General features: G+C 41.7%; 1 pseudogene; it reads left to right on the forward strand.

The window, feature by feature from the left end:
• Positions 1-4,403: 4,403 nt before the first annotated feature.
• Positions 4,404-11,099, forward strand: LOC113931233 (annotated as a pseudogene).
• The last annotated feature ends 4,022 nt before the right edge of the window (positions 11,100-15,121 follow it).

The raw sequence follows: 15,121 nt of genomic DNA on the forward strand, positions 1-15,121 counted from the left end.
TTGTCACTCTAATGCCACATCGGTCCATTATAAAAAGAGCTCCCGTTTATGAAGCACTTAATGTGTGGCTCCGTTGTGCAGAGAACTTGACATATGTTGCTTTGTCCGGTTCCGACAGTGACCTCGCGAGACCGAGACCTTGACGCTATGAGGCTAGAGTCAAGGAAACTGAGTCTTAGGAAAGTAAGAAACAGGTCCAAGTTCTCAAAGCTGCCAAGTCAGTATTCGAACCTAAGCATGAAGGTAATTGTTTTAGTATCAACATATTAGAAAAATTATATTATGCTAAGCGAAATTAGCCAGACAGAGAAAGACAAATATATGTGGAATCTACCAAGAAAAAAAAAGCCAAGAGTAGTATGGTAGCTACCAGGGCCTGGGGGTGGGGGAGATGGGGAGATGTTGGCCAGAAGCTTGTAAGCCTAGAGTTGTAAGATGGGAGTCTGGAGATCTAATATATAGCATGGTGACTCTAGTTAGTAATACCATGTTGTGTATTTGAAAGTTGTTAAGAGAGTAGACCTTAGGTGTTCTCAGTGCGCACACACACACACACACACACACACACACACACACACACACACAAATGTAACTATGTGAGGTGACGAACGCATTAACTAACTTGATTGTGGTAATCATTTCACAAAGTATATGTATTTCAAATCATCACATTTTACCCTTTAAATATATCTGATTTCCCTTGTTAGTTACACCTCAGTAAAGCTGAAAAAATAAAATGTAAACTCTTAAAAAATTTTTTGGCTAACTTTTATTGGGGGAGACACAACAAACCTTTAGACACATCATATCCATTAATCTTACCAACAGCCCCATGGAGTAAGCATCATGGTCGTCACATGGAGATGTCAGAAAGAAAGGACTGACAGATTAGGTGACTTGCCCAAGATCATACAACTCTTAAGTAAGACAGAGCTGTGCTATGTTGATCCCAAGGGTTTCCGGCTGGACCTTCAACAGCTCTTCTCTGCTGACTGTCCTGTGAGTCAAGCTGCCATTTAGACCCCAAATGCTGATGTCCTAGCCTGTCTGCCAGTTCTAGGTACCCCTGAGGGAGGGTATCCTTTATTATTTAACACTCCAGTTTCTAAGTTGTTGATACTGCTGGAGTTAGGAGGCTCTGGGGAGATGGTGTGAGGGGCCTGGGAGATTAATTTTGGTGGCATTTCTGGCAGAAGGGAATGTGAAATGGTGGATGCTTCAGAGACTTAAAAGAAATTGCTGTGTGTGTGTGTGTGTGTGTGTGTGTGCGTGCGTGTTGATTTCCTTCTAACACTCTTGGGGGCTGACTAAAGGAAAGCTATCGGATGTTTGCTCGAGCCCCAGGGCCGTCCCAAGAGTGATAAAAATCCTGTCTGAACTGGGGCCGGGTATTTGTCTGAAAAAGGAAGTCAGGCATGTATAGAAATATACACGCAGCGGGCATCAAATGGGGGCAAGTGTTTAATCTGCCTTTTGAATGGATTAGCGGTTGGCTTTAAGAAGGCGCCTCTGACTTGTGGCTGTGTAGACCAGGAGGAGAGGCCATGCTACACAATGAAGATGAGCACCGAGGAGGATTTAGTTGTATATCTGCAATCGGCATAAAAGAGCTGTACAATTATTTCCAGGGCAAGCCAGACTTCCTCATGTCAAACTGGGAGAGAAAAAAATCACCCACCTAGGATGCTTTCTATCAGTGTTGGAAAGGGTTTGCTTTCAAAAGCAGCGTGGCATAGAGCTGGGCTGCCCAGTACAGTGGGTACTTAGCCCCATGTGGTCATGGAGCACGTGAACGGTGGTCGTTTCAAACGGAGCTGTGCCGTAAGGGTTAAGGATGCACCGGGTTTCAAAGTCTTAGTAGGAAGAAAGCCAAGTATCTCCTCGATAACTTTTCAACACTGATCACGTGCCAAAATGACAGTGTTTTGGCTAAATTGAACTAAATAAAATGTTAAGATGAATGCCACCTGTTTACTTTTTTAAATGCGACCACATGGAAATGTGAAATTAGGCATGTGGCTTGCATTGTATTTCTGTGGGAAGGCAGCGGTCTAGACTGTGAGCAGGGCTGTGAGGTCCAAGAACATTGGACTGAAATTATCCCTGCCCCTCACTTGCTGTGTAGCTCCGGCAGGAGAACACCCTTCTGAGCTTCAGTTTCCACTTAACGTGCGTTGGGCAAAAAACTGTCTCTGCTTTTGAGTTATTACGATGGCAAAGTACCGGGTATATTGAAAGTGTGGGCAGAGTGGCCCACCCTAGATAAATAGTTTTCTTCTTCCCTTCCCTCTTGCCACAGATTTTGAAAACCTGGAGGGAAATGATTTTGGATTTTGAATCCCATAACCTGGCAAACTACCATTTAAGTGTCAAGAAAAATTAAGCCTTTTTAGAGATGGCAGAGACTCATGGAGGCACTTTGAAAGTGCTACTTGAAGATGTTACTTACAGGGGCGCCTGGGTGGTGCATTGGGTTAAGGGTCTGACTCTTGGTTTTGGGTCAGGCTGTGATCTCAGGGTGGAGACATCGAGCCCTGCATTGGGCTCCGCGCTCAGTGGGGAGTCTGCTTGAGATTCTCCCTCTCCCTCTGCCCCTCTCCCTTCCTGCTCTCTCTCTCTCTCTCCCTCCCTCTCAAATAAATAAAGCTTAAAAAAAAGTTGTTACTTACAGTGCCACCAGAATGAAAACAGAAGCCATGAGAGAGATGTAGCACCAGAATCGCAGTGGTCAGCAAAGTACCAGAAAAAGCTATTGATCATTGTACATGATTATGGAGGAAAAAGTCAAACGATAATAGTAACACTAATGATACAACCCAGGATCTGAAATCCTAGCTGTCAGAAGGGAAATGAAAGGGAAAGAAGGAAGTGAGATTTCCGTGGTGTTCAGGAGGAGGATCTAGATGCTGATTGCCTTTGAATGTGACTTAAATAGTATAATTTTAAGTATGTTTTTGTTAAAAATTTAAAAGTATCAAGTAGCAAAATAGAAAAATGATGACCATTTCAAGATTGCTAGAATTAAGTGGAACAAAAAACAGCGTATCAGCACAATGGTAGGCGAGCAAGTAAAAAGAAGAAATAAGGGCAAAGTCATGGTAAAGAGAACAAATGAAGTAAGATGGCAGGAATCAATCCAAGAATATTAACAGTTGCAATAAATGTAGATAGGTTAAATACACCTTTTTTAAAAAAGGAAAAAGAAAAACAGATTGTTTGAACAATTAAAAAAAAAATCTAGCAATATGCTCTTTACCAGAAATAGCTTTAAGGTGAAATAACATCGAAAAATGAAAAAGTAAAGGTTAGAAAAGATATATCATCAAATGCTAAAGGGGAAAAAACAAGGGCAGAAATATTAATACTCTTAAGAGTGAAAGTCAAAAGTAGTAAGAGAAAAAGAGATGATGCTGACAACAGATTCATGTCTTGAAGATGATATAATGGCTCTGAACAGCAGAATTTTGAAATAGGTACAGGAAAAACAAATAGAAATACAGAAGAATAGAAAACTTGCCAAACATATTGGTAGAATTTAACACAACTTCCCAGAAACCAATATCTACAACTCAAAAGCATCGGTATGTAGAGCTTTTCATTGTGCATTTGTGAAGTTTAGCTTGATATATTTTCATAACCAACAGATTGACAATAACCTTCTTTCCAAACATGTATGACAACCAATTCTCCAGAGCAGAAATCACAGGCCATGTTTTCTGATCACCGTGCAATAAAATTAGAAACTAATGACAAAATAAAAGCCCAAATACCCCCAAATTACTTCTGCAATGAAAAGGACATGAAAGCAAATTATGAGGTTAATCAAGGTCAATGACAGTCCTACAAAAAATAAAACATGGCAGGCTGGGGCTGCCCGGGTTGCTGACGCTGGCCGTGGTTCTGGCTCTGACCCCTGTCTCTGCCCCGGGGCCAGGCCCCGTGGCCTGTGCCACTCCCAGGGCAGATGTCTCCGAGCCTGCTGCACCTCTCACCCCAGAACTTCCACATCAGCCACAGCCCCTCGCTCACCACCACCCTGCATGCTCCCTCCTGCAAGAAGGGATTTAAGGAATGCGTTTGTTGTGATGGGCACCGGGTGATGTATGGAAGCGCTGAATCACTATATTGTACACCTGAAACTAATACAGCACTGTATGTTAACTAACTGAACTTAGAAAGAAGTGTTTCAGTGGTATCATGACTATATTTTTGGTCTCTACAAGTGGCACTGTGGCCCTGCTAAACTTAACACTGCAGTCGAGTTACAGCAACTTCTAGTCTCAGGTGTCCTTGACTCGGAGTGTGATGTTTTCCCCGATATCTTTGCAGATGAATCTTATACTTGTGAAAGGACCAGTGGCTTTACTCAAGGCCATGAGTGTGGGGAGTATTATGAGGATACCATGGCTTTTAATAAGTTTAATGTTTTGCACTGGCACATGGTTGATGACCAGTCTTTCCCTTATCAGAGCTTTGCTTCTCCCCAGTTAGGCAACAAAGGAAGCTATTCTTTGTCTCATGTTTACACCCCAAATGATGTCCATATGATGATCTCATATGCCGCACGACAAGGGATTTGAGTCATACCAGAATTTGATAGCCCTGGACATACGCAGTCTTGAGGAGAAGTTCAGAAAGACCTCGTGACTCCATGTTACAATGGACCTAAGCAGTCTAGGACCTTTGGAGCCATAAACCCTATTCTGAATTCAACTTACAGCTTCCTGTCTAAATTCTTCAAAGAAATTAATACAGTGTTTCTAAATCACTTCATTCACTTGGGAGGAGATGAAGCGATATTTAAATGTGGGGAGTCCGATCCAGAAATCCAATTATTTCATGAAGCAGAAAGGCTTTGGTGAAGATTTTAGAAGACTAGGATCTTTCTACATTCAGAAGCTTTGGGGTCTTGTTTCAACCATAAACGGGGGTCCATAATCCGGCAAGAGTTTTTGATGATCGTGGGAAGCTTTGGCCAGGCACTTCAGCTCAAGTATGGAAAGATCAAGTGTATGGTGAGGAACAGGGTGAAATCACAACAGCTGGCTTCCCTGTGGTCCTTTCTGCTCCTTGGTATTTAGATTTGATTAGTTATGGACAAGACTGGAGAATTCCTATAATGTGGACCCTCTTGGTTTTGATGGTTCTCGAGAACAGAAAAAACTCATCATTGGTGGAGAAGCTTGTCTATGGGGAGAATTTGTGGATGCAACTTACCTCACTCTGAGATTATGGCCTTGGGCAAGTGCCATTGGTGAGAGACTCTGGAGTCATGAGGACATTAAGATAGAGAGGGTGCCTAGACCAGACTAACAGTTCACCACTGCAGGATGGTCAGATGCGGAAGATCTGGAGAGCCTTTTTTTTTTTTTTTTTTTTTTACTGGATATTGTAACCATGAGTACAAAATATAAAAATGAGCCCAAAGAAGAAAATAGGAGGGGACAAAGCCCACAGCAATCTGTACTACAATCAACCTGACTTTGAAATCATAGAAATTAAGATTTTGTATTCTGTTTTTGAATAAAATGTATATATTTAATGATTGAAAAAAAAAACCACATGGAGTACAGCCAAGAAGAGTGCTTGAAGAAAAATAGACAGTTATAAATACATTTCCTAGAGAAGCAGAGAAAATGAAATTAGCAGTGAAATCTAAAACCCAATAAAAGAACAACAGAAAAACCTTTTAAAAAGTAGAAATAAATATAAAGGCAAAGCAGATATTAATGGTATTTTTCTAACAATTATAGTCAATCAATATAACACAAACCTGATTCTTTTAAAGGATCTCCCAAATAGTCTATCCTTTAACAAGTGTGGTGTCAAGAAAAAGAAGACATAGTTAATTTTATACTCAGGTGCCATTTTTTTGAGTAATTGCTCCAAAACCTCACAGAAGCTCACATAGCTTTCATGCTTTGTAAACTATTGCAGAGCATTAACAATCTGAAAGGATTCCAAGCTCACTTTTTGATGCTACTATCGCACTGACAGAAAAATCAGAAAACTACCCCCCGCCTCCACAGCATTTGGCCAACCTCGCCTTCGAGCTCGTATGCAAAATCCTAAGTAAATTCAGCATTTTACATTTGGCAGTGTACTAAGCCAGAAGAAGGACTAGAATGCTATTTAATAATCTCTAAGGAGTGGTAGCATTTAGGGAGGGGCTGGTGAAGGGGTTTGGGCAGTGATTTGGGTACTTTGCTGTTCAGCTCCTCCGCACTGTCCAGCAGAACTTTCTGTATGAGGAGAATGTTCCGTGTCTGCACTGTCCTGCTCAGGAGCCCCTAGTGACGTGTGGCTGTGGAGCCCTTGAAATGTGGCTAGTGTGATGGAGGAAATGAATCTTTCCTTTTACTAATGTTTAAAATCTAAATAGCCATGTATGATTAGTGACTAATGTGTTGGAGAGTGAAGCTCGATATACCTTTATATTGTTTGAAAAAGCACCTAATTTTTTTAACAATAAAAATGTCTACCTCTGTTATGGTTTAGGTTATGCTGGGATGACAGACCACCCGAAAAAAAATATCTGTGACTTAACAAATACTTGTCTCTCTTATTGCACGTGTTCTTCATGAGCTGGCTGGTGGGCTCTGCTCCATGCCTTGTCATCCTAGGACCCAGGCTGATGAAGCCTACGCCTGCAGCTTTACTGGTCACCGTGGTAAGAGGAAGGAGATGATATGGGGTCTCACAGGGGCAATTTAAAGCCTTTCTCCTGGAAGGAATTAACACACATCCCTTTATGAATTTCACTGGTCAAAGCGAGTCTCATGGCCACCCTGAGTCCAAGAGAGTAGGGGAATACAAACAGAACCTGTGCCCAGAGAGAGGTGAATTTGCACATAACCCTGAAGTCTACCACATTTGCATCATTTCCTTTTTAATTAAGGAAGGAAGAAGGAAAAGCCAAGTGACAAAACTGGAACTCAGACCTCTTATGCTAACATTCATAAAAGCTTAATCAGTATTTGAAAGTTACTCACCTACCCAACTCCTCATTTAAGTAAAACACAGTCATCTTCAGGGTGCCTGGGTGGCTCGGTCGGTTAAGCATCTGACTCTTGATTTCGGCTCAGGTCGTGATCTTGGCATCGTGAGATCAAGCCCTGTGTGGGGCTCCATCCTGAGCTTGGAGCCTGCTTAAGATTCTCCTTCTCCCTCTGCCCCTCCCCACTTGCGCGCTCTCTCCCCAAAAAGACAAAATATCAAACAAAAACCCCACAGTCATCTTTATTTGTAGAGTTGGAGAACTTAGCATATGCTGAAAACATAGGTTGTTGCTTCTCGAGCTATTTTGGTTGACTACCTGGGGAAAAATTTCAATAGGATTTAACAGTTCTTATCTGGTAAAGCATTCAGGCTGATACTGAATACACATCTGGTTTTTTTCCCCAAATAATAATTTATTTTGAGAAAATATACCAATTACTGATAATACTATGATTAATGATATTTCTGCAACAATGGTGCATGTGTCTTCTAGTAATATGATAGTGAGCAATTTTGATGGCGTCTGGAAAATTGGTAGAAGTGAGAATTTACTGCTCATTTCCACTCTTCAGTGACTGCAAATGAAATCAATATCATATAAGAAAGTATGAAATACTTATTGGAAAAAATGTGAAGGTAAATGAGCCAGGAATTTGGGCTACACTAACTCTAAAGAATGAGTCTCTGGGTCCCTGTAAGAACTGATTTTGCTTACTATGCACAGGTTTGAGTGTTATAAGAAGCTAATGTGGGGAGAAAAACTCCATTTTACCTATGGAACCTTACTTTGTCTTGTTGGAGTCTAGGCACTAATGGGAGAATACGTTACTGACTATAGAATAGAACTTCTAGAAAAGGGACATTGTGTTTTATTGGTGACTGCTTCCTGCACCTGTCTGTGTCAGCACACTGCCTAGCCAGGTCCTACACTCACCTGGTGATACTATTTAAGTCTCCTTTGTGCTGTTGAGCAGTGCTCAAAATTCAGCGTGTTTCAAACCAGACCTGTGTCAGAGCACTTAACCCTTTGAATGGGAAGGAGTTAACTGAAGGTGTTGAAGCCCACTGTACAAACAGCTATACTCAAACAATGTTAGGTGGATGGAGCTTGTTGCCACAAGAAATACCATCCCTTGGAAGAACCGTGGACATCTCAGTAAGATGTATCTGGAAAGGCCTCCTTAGAGGGCTTACGCTTGTGCAAAATCCTCTAAGGAGGATTTAAGAAATCAGGGCCTCTTCTGGCTTGCCTGTTACCAAGGAGCTGTGACAGTTTGGTGACTGGGTATTTTTAAATGATGTTTATTTAGGAGGCAGGAGGATTAAACAAGGCTTGAGTGGTCATTGGTAAAAAGCATGTTGATCATAAGAGAGGAATGTTTCATCATTTCTGTGGTTGTGGATTGGCCTTGTCTGAGCATCATTCGTTTTTTTTTTTTTTTTTTTTTTGTCAGCTTTGCTTATCGTCGGTTGAGAATATCGGGATTGGCTCCAATAGGGGTGTTTTTCTCAGGCGCATGGCGGCCTCCATGTTTAGGACCTGCCCCTCATCTCCTGTGTTTAATTACTTCAGTAGATTTGAACTTCAGTGGAATTTCAAAGAAAGAGTGCATTGTTGAGGTATTTGGAGAAAAGAGGAAATTTACCAGATCTCAGTAAGGTGTCGTAGGGTGTAATCGGGCTTCCGGGAGAGGACAAGTATAGACAAAGAACCTGAAACAGACAACTATTCAGCTGTATAAAGGAGCTGTTTCTAGATGAGTGCCGGTACATGCTAATCATCATTAGGTGGCGCCTACTCATCACCTGTATGCACCTGGATGAGGAAAGTGGTGGTTGCGGAAATGGCCCCAGTTCCTTCCTCTTCCCCACATCCTTACTCTTTGCCTTGGCCTTTATCATAGTATACATCCTCCCCTTTTGACTTTGGACTTGGCACATGATTTGCTTTGGCCAGTGGAATTTTCAGCAGACGTAATACAAGCAGAAAAGACTTCTTTGAGGAAATGAATTAAAGCCGTGGTTTGAACAATGGGAAGGGATCAGCTGGGCAAAGGAAGGGGGCAGCCATGGGAAGCATGAGCTATCCAGGAAGAAGGAAGAGTACTTTAAGAGATCCAGAAAAAGGGAGCACAGACCTCGATGGAGAGGGAATGTGTTGAGACTGACGGGAAAGGCAGGGCCTAGAAAGTACTCATCCTCTACAAGCTGCATGACAGATTTGGGGATTTCTCCTAACAGTAACGGAAAGCTATGGAAAAGGTTTAACCTGGGAGTGGCCCGATCTAATTTACTTTCGTGAAAGATTGCTTTGGTTGCAGAGTTGTTATTATAATTAGAAATACAATTTGGGACAAATGAGTCCTAGCATTTTTCCCGTCTTTGTCAGGGTGCCATGCAATACAAATTGGCTCTCTCATTTGTTCTATTAAAATAAATGACTTTGTTTAGGCAAAGTGGCTTCTGGACATTATCCCAGAGAGGGGTTAGAAGGGTTCTTCATAATATTCTAAATTTACTAAATGAAAATTAGAGACCGGCCAAGAGGATTGATTTTGGGGTGAGCCAACAGTCCTTGGTGGCACTGGGCCAAGCAAAGGAGGGCCATTAGGCTGGGCTTAGAAGGTTGTGGCCGTGGGTAATGAGGGGCTGCCATTTTCTTCCATTGGTGACTCATTGTGGAAATGAGGTTGATAAGAATAAATAGAACTTTTCTGCATGAGAACTAAAAAGCACAACCGTTTCCAGCGTAGCCTCTTTCTGATTATTCAGATTTGGATCTCATCTGGAGGTACGCTTTGAGGCTATGTCAGACGTCAGAACATTAGATTCTCTCATTTAGAAACTCAAGAGGGCTGATATCACGTAGCCTTTCATAGGAGCACAAAATTAAGACAAAAGTGAGATCAGATGACACGGAGTCTCAGAAACTTGAAGGTCTGAGGACAGGAAATAAAATGACAAGAAGAAATTTGGCTTGCTTTTTAAAACTGGCTGATTTGTTTTTAAAAACAAAAAGTTTTTAGAAACATTCCCAAAATGGGCTTGTGGATTGCTGATTTTACTGGTTAAGTTTTGGGGCCTGGTTTATCTTTATGACCTGATGTATCCATGTTTTTATTTCCAGAATGAATGACTTATGAAGGGAACTTTGGTGGCACCAAAGTTGTCTGCAGGCTAAAATGTTATGTACTTGTTAGGAGAGCTCATTTTTAGGAAGTGGAATTGTGCAAGCATAAATTGTATTAAATGTTGACAGAGGGCGCCTGGGTGGCTCAGTCGTTAAGCGTCTGCCTTGGGCTCGGGTCATGATCCCAGGGTCCTGGGATCGAGCCCCGCATCGGGCTCCCTGCTCGGCGGGAAGCCTGCTTCTCCCTCTCCCACTCCCCCTGCTCGTGTTCCCTCTCTCGCTGTGCCTCTCTCTGTCAAATAAATAAATAAAATAAAATAAAAATGTTGACAGAGGTTTTAAGAGTTTCTCAGGTTTCACCCTGTTGACATTTTGGGCTAGATAATTCTTTGTTCTGTGCCTCCTTGGATGCTCAGCACCATCTCTGGCCTCTACCCACTAGATGTCAGTAGCACCCCCCTCCCCCCCGCAAGCTCCCGCCAGGAGTGACAAATAAAAATGTCTCCAGGCATTGCAAATGATGCCAAATCACCCCAGGTTGAAAACTGCTGGGTGAGATACTATCTGTTTTTGAATAAAAGGCTTCTTGATATGTTATCCTGTGGTTTCCATCATGGCCGAAACTGTGAGTGAGCACAGGGGTAAAGTATCAGAGGGGCTTGTTGGCATTTTGGAAAATTTTTCGCTGGCCTCTGATGAGGAAGAATGAATTTTAAAAATGTGTGTGTGTGTGTGAGTGTGTGTGAGAGAGAGTGAGAGACCCTCAAGATTACTTTTTAAAGAGTTTGCAAAGGTCTCATGATTCCATGTATCTTGTGCATGTGACAGAGCATGAAAAAATAAATATTCGTTGAATGAAATATTCATTAAAGTCAAGTTTGTTTTTTCTATTTACCTTTAGATATTAGAACAGGAATTGAGAAATGCTGTGGATTACCAGGATAAAGGGCTGCTGACTGAGGTCATGTGATCGTGTTTAAGAACACGTAGGAAGGGCCAAATAAAACTGGTGACTACAAACAAGTGATAAAGGAAATTGAGAAGATGGTTTTAGAAATGACTTTCGTTTAAAGAATTACTGGAATATGAAATGCAGAATGAGGCTCCCTAGAGAAATAGCTTAAGTCACCAAGCATCAAGTAATTTGAAATAGGGAAGGGTTGACTCACTCATAGCATGTCTTTGGAGAGTTTGTCTAGCCCTGAAGTATACTGATGGGAAGACTAGCCCAGAGAAATTAATGAGATAAATGTACATGTCACCAAATTATCAAAAACAGCTAAAGGTAAAAATGGAGAATACAAGCAATCCATTCTTTCAAAAAGAGTGAAACACCCAGGTGCCAATAACTCTGTAAGGTGCTAACATGGAGTCATCCTCCTATAGCTGGAAGAGGCCCAGACTCCCCACCTGTGGCTAAAGCTGGATGCAGAAGGAATGACAGCAGAAACACACATGAGCTTCTGGGAAGCAGAGCAGAAGGAGGCCTGATTTCTGCAGGCAAGGGCCATCAGGGAGGGCTTGTTGGCAGAGAGGGCATCAATCTAAGTCCTTTCTTTTCCTCTCCCAAGGAGCTCTGGAATTCATTCATTCAATTCTAATCCCCCTTCTATGTCTTCTATCCTCTGTTACCTGGATTTCTATCTTCTGACTGGTCAGTCCATGCTCTGCATGCAGCCGTAATGATGATTCTGAGAAACGAATCTGATCATGTCACTCCCATCCCCATCTCCGCCCTCGCCCCTTTAGTGACTTGTCATCCCCTCCAGAGCAAGCCAGTTCTGGTCTGTGCTCCTTTATTAAGACCTCTCTCTCCCCACTACCCCTAAGCTCTCTCCATGCTGAAATTCATTTCAACCAAAACCTGCTCCACATCCTGTGTCATAAGGAGAATGCAAATTACAATAGCAACGAGACACCATTACACACCTATTAGAATGGCCAAAATCTGGAACACTGACAGCACCAACTGCTGGTGAGGATGGGGAGCATTACGAGCTCCCATTCATTGTGGGTGGAATGCAGAATGGTATAGTCGCTTTGGAAGACAATTTCTTGGTTTTCTACAAAACTAAACATACTCTCACCGTATGATTCAGGAATTGCACTCCTTGGTATTTACCCAAAAGAGTTGAAAACTTATATCTACACAAAAACCTTGCACATGGATGTTTATAATAGCTTTCCTGGTAATTGCCAAAACTTGGAAGCAATCAAGATGTCCTCCAGTAAGTGAATAGATAAACTGTGGTCCATCCGGCACACCTTGGAGACATTGCAGGTTCGGTTCTAGACTACTGCAATGAAGTGATTATCACAATAAAGTGAGTCAAGTGAATTTTTTGGTTTCTCAGTGCATAGAAAAGTTATGTTTACACTATAGTGTAGTCTACTAAATGTGAAATAGCATTATATCTAAAAAAAACTCCCATGGTACATACCTTAATTAAAAAAATGCTTTGTTGTGGGGCGCCTGAGTGGCTCAGTCGGTTAACCGTCTGCCTTTGGCTCAGGTCATGATCTCAGGGTCGGGGGATCAAGCCCCTTGTCGGGCTCCTTGCTCAGTGGAGAGTCTGCTTCTCCCTCTCCCTCTTCCTCTGCCCCTCTCCCCCACTTGTGCTCTCTCTTAAATAAATAAATAAAATCTTTAAAAAAACTTTTGTTGCTAAAAACCGCTGACCCTCATCTGAGCTTTCAGCCAGTGATAATCTTTGCTCGTAGCGGGTCTTGCCTCTACCCAACGTTAAGGGCTGCTGACTGTTCAGGGTGGTGGTTGCTGAAGGCTGCGGGGGGGGGGGGGGGCTGTGGCAATTTCTTCAAATAAGATGACAATGAAATCTGCTGCATTGATTGACTGTTTCTTTCATGAAAGATTTCTCTGTAGTATGTGACCTGTTTGATAGCATTTTACTACCCACAGTAGAACTTCTTTCAAGATTGGAATCAATCCTCTCAAACCCTGCTGCTGCTTTATCAACTAACTTTATGTCCTAGTCTAAATCCTCTGTTGTCATTTCAATGGCCTTTACCACATCTTCACCGGGAAGAGATTTCATCTCAGGAAACCGGTTTCTTTGCTCCTTCATCAGAAGCAACTCCTCATTCATTAAAGTTGATCACGAGATTGCAGTGATTTAGTCCCATCTTCAGGCTCTACTTCTGATTCTAGTTCTCTTACTGTTTCCACCCCATCTGCAGTCAGAACACACACAGCACGTATTGATTAAGTTTGCCATCTTATATGGGTGCAATTCGGGGTGCCCCTGAACAATTACGGTAGTAACATCAAAGATCACTGATCACAGATCCTCATGACAAGTAGAATAATAATGAAAAAGTTTGAAATATTTCAAGAATTACCAAAATATGACACAGGGACATGAAGTGAGCAAATGCTGTTGGAGAAATGGTGCCGATAGGCCTGACACAGGGGTGCCAGAAACCTTCAATTTGTAAAAAAAAAAAAAAAAATGCAGTATCTGCAAAGTACTATAAAGTGAGGCACAATCAAACGAGCTATGGCTGTACTTTCAGTTTCCCCATTTTACAGATGAGAATACGAAGGCTCAGAAGTCAGGGTGGATCTTGTTCTAGGTCTAGAACTAGAATTAGGGTTACACAATATTGATTGTCCAATTGCTCTTAGATGTTGAGTGCTAAAATGATCTGCTAAACTTAAGTCTCAGCTTTGTCAGTATAGCACCAGCTTATCTTCCAGTCTATGGCATGAATCAGTTACAAAGATTTAAAGAAGGATTTGTACTTGAACTAAGTCTTAAAAACCAGGGGATGTTACTCTAAGAGCAATCAGTCAGAGGAAGACAAATATATGATTTCACTCATATGTGGAATTTAAGAATCAAAACAGATGAACGTAGGGGAAAGGAAGGAAAAATAAAATAATATAAAAACAGGCAAACCATAAGAGACTCTTTAAAAAAAAGGATTTTATTTATTTGAGAGAGAAAGAATGAGCAGGGGGGAGGGGCAGAGGGAGAGGGAGAAGCAGACTCCTCCCTGAGCAGGGAGCTTGATGTGGGGCTCGATGTGGGGCTCGATCCCAGAACCCTGAAATCATGACCTGAGCTGAAGGCAGATGCTTAACCAACCGAGGCACCCACCATAAGAAACAAACCGAGGGTTGCTGGAGGGGAGGTAGGTAGGGGGACGGGCTAAATGGATGATGGGCATTAAGAACAGTACTTGATGTAATGAGCACTGGGTGTTATATGTAAGTGATGAATCACTAAATTCTACTGCTGAAAACAATACTACACTAGATGTTAACTAACTTGAATTTAAAGGAAAAAAACACAAACAAACAAACAAACAAACAAACCCAGGGGCTAGCTAAGATCTGAATTAGCAAAGGAAACAAGGAATGGCCATGCAAGGGAAGAGAAGTAACGTATGGAAAAGTAGGAACATTAATACTTGACCAGTGGCTTACATATTAACTTCAAAAACATGATTCACTGGCTTTTTGTTTTAAAGGAATAATGGCCCCAGATTTCCATTGCCTACCCTAGCAAATCTGATCAGTTACCAGCTTGCCAAGAAACCTCTTCGTCCCTTTCTTCCCTGAGACGCAAACTCCAGACATGTTAAGACATGGGGTACTGTAAATGGTTAAAGGCAGAGATAATAAAATATAAAACCAAGTCTTGTTTTGAACTTTTCCAGGGAAAACAATGGAAGCCTTCACACAGAATCTACTCAATAAATACGGTCTGAAAGTTGAGATGCAATTAACATGTTAATGTCCTCCGTGATGCAATCAGTCTTATCAATTATAGCCACCGCAGCCCTGAGCACCTTGTGAAGAATTGCCAATAAAAATACTAAAATAAACTTTGCACAAGATGGGAGTATCATGACATCTGTTTTCAAAATTACTTGGCTGTAATTGTTGAATCTCATTATAGTCGGTAAAAATTGTGTTCTTTCACCTGGGATAAGAGCATGTGCTTTTAAATAGCATCACTTCAGAAA

This window comes from Zalophus californianus, chromosome X (assembly GCF_009762305.2).
Source record: "Zalophus californianus isolate mZalCal1 chromosome X, mZalCal1.pri.v2, whole genome shotgun sequence".
Classification (NCBI taxonomy): Eukaryota; Metazoa; Chordata; class Mammalia; order Carnivora; family Otariidae; genus Zalophus; species Zalophus californianus.